Here is a 6,834-nt window from a genome sequence, read left to right on the forward strand (position 1 = left end):
CTTATTTACCAAGTAGCTCGTCAAATTTAACTTTGCCTTTGCCTTTCAGTGTGCTCTCCTAAGCTGTTGTAATATGCCTACTTTTCCATACCTGCTTGGAAATTAAAATCCTTAATTTTTTCAAGAGGATTTAAATTGAACTCCTTGTTCTACCATAGTGCTCCAAAACTACTTCACAATATCATCTTTTTGTAAACACTGAACTGAAGCAAAAGGGGTTGACTGTAAAAAACCTGCCTTTGGGTCCATAGTTGGTATCTAGATAGTGGTGTGAGCATGGCATGTCCCTCAGTGAACCCCATCTCAGGGCTTCATCCAGACTAGACAGTCCAACAGAGAACACGGAAGATCCCTTCTCTTCCACCCAATCAAATGGATTTCCAGGGAAGACCTCTTATCTATGGAAATACATCAAAGTCTTGTTCTGGCAGAGACCTAGAGCATGGACGGGGTGCACAGCACCTGGACTACAGTGATAACCATTAGCACACATTACTTTTGGAGAGATTGGACTTACACGCAGCTTCATACATCCCAGAATGTCACTGATGGCTTCTGTTGGAGCTGAGTCCACGGCTCTCCTGCAAACAGACGTCAGAGCCCCAGCCAGGCAGACAGCTGGGAAAACAGGGTCTAACAGAGAATGACAACATATGCAAGAGAGAAAGAAAGAAAAACTCCTCAAAGTTATTTGAGCAACAACTAATGTGCATAAAACCACCTAGCCAGTACTTCAAGATCCTCCTAACAATTGCCGAAGACAACCACCTCCAATATGGAGTACCTAACTACTCAGAAATCTGATCTGAAGTGCTTTGTTGGCGTTATATATGAATTCTGAAACAGAGAAGTAGTTTTGTTCCCTAAGACAGTGCAGAACTACTCTAAACATAACAGAATACATTAAAAAAAAAAAAAAAAAAAAAAAAAAAAAAAAAAAAAAAAAAGAGTGGTTTTAGAAAGGTCTTTGATTCCTATCCAGTTCATTTTCTTGCCTCCAGCATCTCCACCCAGGGGCAGGATCCACTATTTTTAAATCACCTCTGATCGATGTTTCTCTGACCTGTTCCTGACAAAGGACTGTAAACCTGACCTATACAATCATTCTGAAGAAAAATGAAATCAAATAAAAGGTGTGGGAGCAGAAGCCAGTAAAACATTTCAGCTCTGGTCTTGCAGGCACCGTGCCTATGAAACATCTAATAGTTGAAGTCTAATGAGGACATAAAGCGTTATTTTTGGAAGAGTGGTCAGGCAGTGGCACAGGCTGCCCAGGGAGGTGGTGGAGTCACTGTCCCTGAAAGAATTCAAGGAACATGGAGATGTGACACTTAGGGACATGTTTTAGTGGGTACAATTGGTGTTAGGCGGACAGTTGGACTAGATGACCTTAGAGACATTTTCCAACCTTAATGATTCTGTGGTTCTACCTATTCAGTATTCTTTCCTATGAATATACATCAGTAATCCATGCTGTAACACTAAGCTTTGAGTTTGATTCTCAGTGGCTTAAAATTATATACTACTTCATCCATATTAGCCCCTCTGTAGGTAAGACACGAAGATTGCACAGATACAAAATAACCCAAGTCCTGTGACTGGAAATTACTTGTGCTTGAAGTTGCAAGAGCATTAAGTTTATTTAAGAAGGACAACAAGCAAAGGGATGTAAAAGAAAAGGTATGTGATGGGGACCGATTTAGGTTGGGAGGAAAGGAACAACCTTAGTCCTCTCTATTAGCAGTGTTCAACATGGTATGCAGTCTGTGTCACATTAATGGGAGATCAGACTGCTAAACAGCTTCCCACCCCCAATCCCATGTAAGACAACTGCCTCTAGCTGTGCTGCAGCTAGATATGGTATGGAAAGTCACATATATATCCATAGATATGTACATGCACAAGCATACAGATATATATTTATTCTGTCTTACTGTCTGCAGCAGATAAATAGTGAACTGTATTTCCTCTTGCATTTTCATTCCACAAAGTGCCTTTTCAGTTTCTATAGCAACTTCTGTTGTTTGTAACTTGTGGTCAAGACTAAAAATATCCTGGTTCCTTTTAAACCAGGAAAATACTAAAAAGTTAGAATAATTGGAAAAGATGGCAATTTTAAAATGAAATAAAGTCCTAGACTATTGTTAATAAGTAGCCTGTTCATCATAAGAAGCACTGAATGTGACATCCATTATGTGACTTGTAAAATAGAAATGAGGCATTTATTTGTATGTCTCAGGTTCTTTGTTGCAACCTGAATTACTGCCATTTGAATGACTATCTTGTGTTCTCCATCAGAAATTCAGCCACTTGGTAATGCTTATAAAAGACTTCCACCTCTAAACATACACAACCTCCTGCTCTGGGATCTCTTCCTCTAGATATTGGATCAATAAGCGCCATGAATGTGCTTAATTCTCAACTGAAATGATTTCAACAATAGGTGCACCACACCACATGGAACCAGATTTTGTGAATAAGAGCTTTACCAACAGGCAACAAGACAAACTGATGCATGCTATACTTTTTTTCCATCCCTTAAATGAAGAGGAGTTCTTTTGTGGGTTATCTTTCAGCTCTCTTCAGATGCACAGCTGAAACAATCCCTTCCATAGCCATTAAAATGTTATGAATACACATGATTTCTGAAAAGCAATTAGTCCTTCCCTCCATGCTGTGTTGCCATATTTCGGATAACATAGAATATTTTATAATATCATGTGTGCACAGAGCATACTTTCATTATGAAAAACAATAGCTGCAATGTTTTTGGCCACATCATTTTGCTACAATGAGCAGGGTTACCTTTACAGTGCAAGACTGATAGGTTCATGGCCTCTGTTATTTCCTAGCTCTCTTCTCCCACCATGTCCCAACAGTAGTAGAAAGGGTTTTGTGTGCAACATGGGTAGATATGGTCCTCCCCAGCCTCTGGTCTGTGCGTAGAGACTTCCTTCTGGGGAGAAAGGTGAGAAAAGAACTGTGTGAAAAATTAGCAAATAAAGAGGTCAAATTTGTGAATAAGCAGTTTCCATCTTGTGTGCAATGGCTAATAAAACCAGTGAATGCAAGACAATGATTCTGCAGCACCTCTGCATTAAAATACACTGAGGGCAATCTGAAAGATCTTAATTAATCTTTTTTTCTATCTAAACTGAATACTTCTGGGGACAGAGACTGCACTATATTTGTTCTGAATAGAACACACTGTCAGCAGCCAATAAATTAAACTGTAATAAATGGAGTCATCCTGCTGCCTCGCATTTTTACACAGGCGTTCCTGTTGGGTCTTTTGCATACTCTTATGTGCTTCTTCTTGAGCTTATACTGTTACCTACATCTTTCTCCAGGCTGATAATTTTCAATTATTTCCTTGTTGATCTCTGAATTTTGCCAGGGAAGGTGCAGAGGACATTTTTGCTTCCCTCCTTTCCTCATTACATTTGAAGATCACTTTGCTTTACCCTCCTCTCTGCAGCTCCCAGACATCTTTGCCTTTTAAAAGTTTGATGATTCTTTCTAAGTTATCCATCCCTCATTTCAGCATGAGCAGGTTTGCCTTGCAAAGACATGAACTTACATTAACAGATGTGCAATCATCTGATTAGTTATCATGAAGGCCATGAGGTTAAGACTTTTGGCACCCAGGAAATCAGTTTTCCCACCTTTCCACCAATTTTCAAAGTAAAATCATGAGAATTAGCCACAGCAAACTACAGGATGGCTGTCCCTCTTGTCTCTCTTTCATGATGCCACACTTTGAAGACTTCTCATTTGTCTCTTCATTGCTGTGCTTTATGGTACCAGTCTTAGAAGAGGTGATGGGAGATAAGTGGCTGCTGTGGTCTCACCAGCTCCAGACAGGAGCAGAATAGGTATCTCACTGCAAATGTGCTTCTCTGACTCCAAGCTGTTATGTTCTTGATCATTGTTAATTTTTCGTTCTGCAGCACCAGAAGCAGCTGGTTCATATTAGTTGGAAATAACCTGAGAACTACGATTCCAGAATGTGCCCGAAGCATAAAGGTGCAGTATTTTCTGTTCCACCACCCTTTGCCGATGACTTCCCTTGGATGGATGTTCTTCCACTGATGCAAGCTCATTTAGTCATTTACATGTGAAATTCTGAACTGAGTCACAGAAGGTAGCGCCATTTTGTTTCCTCACAGTCAGGCATCCTCAGCTGATATAAATGGATACATTTCCTAAAAAGGTGATGTTCCTAATTAACGTGGGCAATGCTCTGCCACATACAAGAATCTGAATTTCCTTTGTATGCCATAAGATTGCAGAAAAATTCCAAAGTTTATCTGAGATATGCAAACTGATGCTTTGGTAATGCGTGGAGAAGAAAGCCAAATGTCTCTTAACATCTACTTGTTTGCAGTGTCATCAGATCTTTCATGGTAGTAACAAATACATTTCTTAAAATGCATTTACACTGAAAGCACCTCCTGTTACATGAAAATTAGCTAGCATTTTAATACAGAGGTAAGAATTTCATTCAGAACATGGCCAGGATTAATAGTAACAGACTATTTTCTGTTCAGCAACACTACCTTCTGAGAGCTGCCAGAATGCTATTCAGAATGTTTCTTCCACCACCCCAAAATTCAAAGCAGCTGCTGAGGATTGAGGTTTTGGTGGAAATGTGTGAGATTTCTCTTCTGCATTATCGATAATGATTTCTGACCCACTGATATTCAAACTCATTTTTAGGAATAAAAATATTGTTCTTGACAGACAACTGGGGGAACTCTGCAGTTATGCAAACCTCTGAGGATGTCCTCTCTTGGTTTCTAGCCCAGCAACAGAGGAAGACTCTGCTCTCAGAAAAGTGATCCAAGCACAAGTTGGAGCAAATGTTTGGGAACTTAGGCAGCACGGGGAACCAGCCAATCTTCAGATATAATCAGTATTGTTTAAACAGCAACAAAGAGTCAACATTTTAAATTTTGAGAACACTCAACAACATGGGTCACAGTCACCTGCCCTGACAATGAGATTTCTGACAGTCTCACAGGGAAGGAACCCTTGCTGACACTAGAAGGGCTTGTCATGATGGGGGCTTGGAGGATTTCATTTGGATGGGCAATTGTATCTTTGGGGAATCCTTGCCTGGAATGTTGATGGCTGATTCTGTGGCATTGGTACAAATGCAGCTTTTAAGAAAGCTGTTGGGGAGCTGTTCTTGCCTAAGGAGATATACAGATTTCCACACAAGAAAGCTGCACAGATTCAGATTAGTTAGCCATGATGGAAAACTTCAATGTTTTATTAGGGATCATCTGCTATATTCGCATAAGCCAGAGCTCTGTGAAAAACCGTGATTAATTTTGCTGGCTATAGGCTGTTTGGTAGGTATTTATTCCTCAGTGCCTCCAGGGTGCACTTGCTTGTAAACAGCAGTTGGCTCCATGTAGAAATAGGAGATTGTAATCTGCCACCTCCCGTGTTACATCCTTCCTGTGAGAAGTTCTACCAACCTCAGTAAGAAATAAAGAAACCAGCTATAATGGGAACAACCCCTCTCCTCCTGGTTGCCAGTGAAGTACTCACAAACATTAGTTGAGTGTTTGTCGGGAGAAGTTTCAGCTCCTTCCTTTCTCTCTGTTTCAGTAAATCTTCACTTTCTCAGTCTGTGGCAAAGAAAAGCTTTTTAAGTGCAGGTTGTAACCTACCTAACTTTAGCCGTAATGAAATCCACATCTGGAAGATATTAGAACACATTGCAATTTCTAATGTACGGTTGTTAGGACTCACTCTTTTACATTTTGTTTTTTAAGGTAATATGCATGCTGTGTTCCAGACCTCTCCTGGTGCTTCGTGCTTAAATTTGTATTTTAATTTCTGTTCCATTATGTTGCCTTTTTCTTCTGGGATGATTTTATGATGGCCTCTGATCTGCTTCATAATTCAAGTGAGAAGCTTCTGAAAATAAAAAAAGGCTTTAATGCAAGACAAAATGTATTTGTAAGCTTTAAAAAATATAAAGGAAAAATATCTTTCTCTGAAGTGCCTTTACTTATAAGCTTCTGAGGTGATGGGTGAGTTAGAAGGTGGGATGATTCTTAGAAACTCCCCTGTGGTCTTCTAATACCCTCATAAACGCATATCTGAAAGATTTGATGCTGAGACCTAGGTAACTACTTACAGAGGAACAACATCTGAGGGCAACTTCTGACAGATCATTATGTCAAGAAGATGTGACTCCCACATACACCTGGCCACTGGATTGCCCAGTCTGAGGATGAATATGTTAATGTTAAACAGTATGTCCAGAATGACAGAGCTGTATATTTCACTCTTATAGGCTATGGTGGAGAGATCTGTGGACAGGGACAAACTATGCTGTTGCAGTAGCTTCCAGGAGGGATTCTACAGACACTATGTGGGGTTTTCTGACTGCATCCCAAATCAGTAGAGTGAGCCAGTCCTCATTCCTTTCCCAAGCCCCTACAATCTACAAAAACCAAGGAAATACACAACCCAAAGAGAGCTGTTGTGTACTTTGTGCAAATAACAAATATGTACGATTAAGAGACCAAGATCACAGAATGCTACACAGTGCCTCTGCCTAAGAGGTGGTCTTAGGCATTTTTAGCTCCAATTAAAGTATAAAGTAGGAACCTAAACAAACATGGCTTCTAAAGGAAAATAACACAGAGAAAGGGCCACAACTGAGTGTACAGAGGGTACCAGGGCTAGAAAATGGGGAATGTCATTGTGAATGCCTGTGGGAGAGTTCTTTTTTTAATATGGGGCCATGTTAATTCACCACTATAGAATAGAATCATAAAATAAATATTCTTAAACCTAGAAACTTGCTTGTCA

General features: G+C 39.9%; 1 long non-coding RNA gene across 2 annotated transcripts; it reads right to left on the minus strand.

Annotated features, from left to right (window-relative positions):
- Positions 1-517: 517 nt before the first annotated feature.
- LOC140257738 (uncharacterized) lies at positions 518-5,935 on the minus strand. Of its 2 annotated transcripts, none has more exons than XR_011905116.1 (3): positions 5,812-5,935; positions 2,806-2,956; positions 518-633 (listed from the first exon to the last, which is right to left on the minus strand). It is a non-coding gene; the product is annotated as an uncharacterized lncRNA (long non-coding RNA). The 2 variants fall into 2 exon arrangements; XR_011905117.1 differs by lacking the exon at positions 5,812-5,935 and adding an exon at positions 5,560-5,626.
- Between the last annotated feature and the right edge of the window lie 899 nt (positions 5,936-6,834).

The sequence above is a fragment of the Excalfactoria chinensis genome, chromosome 1 (genome assembly GCF_039878825.1).
Source record: "Excalfactoria chinensis isolate bCotChi1 chromosome 1, bCotChi1.hap2, whole genome shotgun sequence".
Lineage (NCBI taxonomy): Eukaryota > Metazoa > Chordata > Aves > Galliformes > Phasianidae > Excalfactoria > Excalfactoria chinensis.